This window comes from Hemiscyllium ocellatum (genome assembly GCF_020745735.1).
Source record: "Hemiscyllium ocellatum isolate sHemOce1 chromosome 27 unlocalized genomic scaffold, sHemOce1.pat.X.cur. SUPER_27_unloc_15, whole genome shotgun sequence".
Taxonomy (NCBI): domain Eukaryota; kingdom Metazoa; phylum Chordata; class Chondrichthyes; order Orectolobiformes; family Hemiscylliidae; genus Hemiscyllium; species Hemiscyllium ocellatum.
In genome coordinates, this window is record NW_026867482.1 from 663297 (window position 1) to 666939 (window position 3643).

Below are 3643 nucleotides of genomic sequence, written 5' to 3' on the forward strand. Positions count from 1 at the left end.
GAGTGGAATGCTAAGGCCATTAGATGCTTGTTGCTTCTGATCTTTAAATAACCTAGGAATCAAAACCAATATCAAGCCTTTATCAAGTTTCCATAAAACTACAATAGACAGCATTACGTACTCAGTAAGTGCTAAAGATATACAGGAGATTTAAATGAGTTATGGGAAAGAAAACGAGTGAAAACTAAAATTTAAACTGAGATTAAAAGTTATTCGCATGAGTCAAATGATTGTATAACTGAGGAATGATAGTATGCTGTTTGTACTGTTTAAGGAGAGACATAGTTTTGAAATATTGGGAAATATAACCAGAACACTGGGACAAGAGCATTTTGGCCTTGTTTAAATATTGCTGCTTATCTGGGACAATTTGTTCAGTTTAGTTACAATGCCACAAAAATGGATAAATAGTTTTTGGGAAATTTGGAAATAAGAGCAGTAAATGTCAAGGGGAAGGATGTGCTATGGGGAATTTTGGACAAGTATAACTTTTATAGCAGTAAAAAGGAGTCAGCGATACACCAGTTTAGATTGCTAAGGAAGGTCCATCAGTTGAACTGCAGCTTGCATTTGACAAATAGGAAGCAAATATGCCAATACACAAATCTAGGAAACTGAGGTATGTGTTAGCTGAAGCCAAGTTTTTAAATACTGTTAGGTTGGTTGAACACGTCACTGTTTAGGCCGCTTTTGGAATATTGCGTGCAGTTCTGGTCTCCTTCCTATCGGAAGGATGTTGTGAAACTTGAAAGGGTTCAGAAAAGGTTGACAAGGATGTTGCCAGGGTTGGAGGATTTGAGCTATAGGGAGAGGTTGAATAGACTCTGGGTGTATTTCTGGGGCATTTGAGGCTGAGGGGTGAACATTATAGAGGTTGATAAAATCATGAGAGGCATGGATAGGATGAATAGACAAGGTCTTTTCCCTGGGATAGGCAAGTTCAGAATGAGGGCAGAGGTTTAGAGTAAGAGGGGAAAGACATAAAACAGACCTAAAGGGCAACTTTTTCAACTCACAGGGTAATGCGTGGTTGGAATGGGCAACCATTGGAAATGTTGGAAGCTAGTACAATTGCAACATTTTAAAAGTCATCTGGAAGGGTATATGAATAGGAAAGATTTGGAGGGATATGGGCTGGGTGCAGGCTGGTGGGATGAGATTAGGTTGGGATATCTGGTCGGCATGAACGAGTTGGACCGAAGGGTCTGTTTTCATGCTGTACATCTCTATGACTCCATGACAAAGTAGCCTGCTTGATTGGCACCATATCCACATACATCCACTCCCTCTGCCCCACTGTTCAGAAGCAATAGTATCCACTATCTACAAGATGCACCACAGAAATTCACCAAAGAACCTTGGAAAATGCCTTCCAAATCAATAGCCATCCCAATCTAGAAGTGATTTGGAGATGCCGGTGTTGGACTGAGGAGTACAAAGTTAAAAATCTCACAACACCAGTTTATAGTCCAACAGGTTTATTTGGAAGCACTAGCTTTGGGTGTGCTTCTCCTTCATACTCCACAACCACCTGATGAAGGAGCAGTGCTCCAAAAGCTAGTGCTTCCACATCTACCTGTTGGACTCTAATCTGGTATTGTGTAATGCTTAACCCCAGCTAGAAGGACCAGGACAACAGATACTTGGGAACACAACCGTTTGCAAATAACTTCCAAGCCACTCACCATCTTGACTTGGAAACCTATTGCTGTTCCTTCAGTGTTGCTGGGTCCATGTCCTGGAATTTACCTCCCCAAAGGCATTGTGGGTCACTGTACAGTGTGTGGAGTGCAGCAGTTGAAGAAGGCAGGCCACCACCATCTTTTCAAGGGGAACTAAATGCTGGCTAGCCAGTGATGCCCATGCACCACGAGTAATGTTTAATAAATGATCAAAACAGAGGGTTGGAACCTGCAACCTAAAGAAAACACAAGAAAAGAGCGATAGATGGAGGGCACTGTTTCGATCCTTACTTGAGGACGGAGAAAGTGATATACTGACAGTGAATTGGAAACAGCGTTTAGAATTAAACACTTGTAGTGTTTAACTCAGTGCATAAATCGAAACTCGATTAAAGATTGTCTCTTGGCATATACTTCACCAACACATCAACAGAACCTTAAGAAGCCGTAAGGAACACTGGATTTCACCACGTTAATGGCGGCTTTAGCTCCCACAATCCTATGCGGCCCAGAAATCACTCTCTGCCGTGGGCAGTGCGGATGCGTGCAGTCATGGAGGTGCTGGTGCGCATGTGTGAGATCGAAATAGGGCCCCGCCCCTCATTGTTTTGATGGACGGGGAGATCGACCTTTGCTGCAAATGTGTTGCTGGTCAAAGCACAGCAGGCCAGGCAGCATCTCAGGAATAGAGAATTCGACGTTTCGAGCATAAGCCCTTCATCAGGGATAAGAGAGAGAGCCAAGCAGGCTAAGATAAAAGGTAGGGAGGAGGGACTAGGGGGAGGGGCGATGGAGGTGGGATAGGTGGCAGGAGGTCAAGGTGAGGGTGATAGGCCGGAGTGGGGTGGGGGCGGAGAGGTCAGGAAGAGGATTGCAGGTTAGGAGGGCGGTGCTGAGTTGAGGGAACCGACTGAGACAAGGTGGGGGGAGGGGAAATGAGGAAACTGGAGAAATCTGAATTCATACCTTGTGATTGGAGGGTTCCCAGGCGGAAGATGAGGCACTCCTCCTCTAGCCGTCGTGTTGTTGTGTTCTGCCGGTGGAGGAGTCCAAGGACCTGCATGTCCTCGGTGGAGTGGGAGGGAGAGTTAAAGTGTTGAGCCACGGGGTGATTGGGTTGGTTGGTTCGGGCGGCCCGGAGGTGTTCTCTGAAGCGTTCCGCAAGTAAGCGGCCTGTCTCCCCAATATAGAGGAGGCCACATCGGGTGCAGCGGATGCAATAGATGATGTGTGTGGAGGTACAGGTGAACTTGTGGCGGATATGGAAGGATCCCTTGGGGCCTTGGAGGGAAGTGAGTGTGGAGGTGTGGGCACAAGTTTTACATTTCCTGCGGTTGCAGGGGAAGGTGCCGGGGGTGGAGGTTGGGTTGGTGGGGGGTGTGGATCTGACGAGGGAGTCACGAAGGGAGTGGTCCTTGCGGAACGCTGATAGGGGAGGGGAGGGAAATATATCCTTGGTGGTGGGATCCGTTTGGAGGTGGCGGAAATGGCGGCGGATGATACGTTGTATGCGGAGGTTGGTGGGGTGGTAGGTGAGAACCAGTGGGGTTCTGTCTTGGTGGCGGTTGGAGGAGCGGGGCTCAAGGGCGGATGAGCGGGAAGTGGAGGAGATGTGGTGGAGGGCATCGTCGATCACGTCTGGGGGGAATCTGTGGTCCTTGAAGAAGGAGGCCATCTGGGCTGTGCGGTGTTGGAATTGGTCCTCCTGGGAGCAGATGCGGCGGAGACGAAGGAATTGGGAATATGGGATGGCGTTTTTACAGGGGGCAGGGTGGGAGGAGGTGTAGTCCAGGTAGCTGTGGGAGTCAGTTGGTTTATAATAGATGTCTGTGTTGAGTCGGTCGCCCGAGATAGAAATGGAAAGGTCTAGGAAGGGGAGGGAGGAGTCTGAGACAGTCCAGGTGAATTTCAGGTCGGGATGGAAGGTGTTAGTAAAGTTGATGAACTGTTCAACCTCCTCG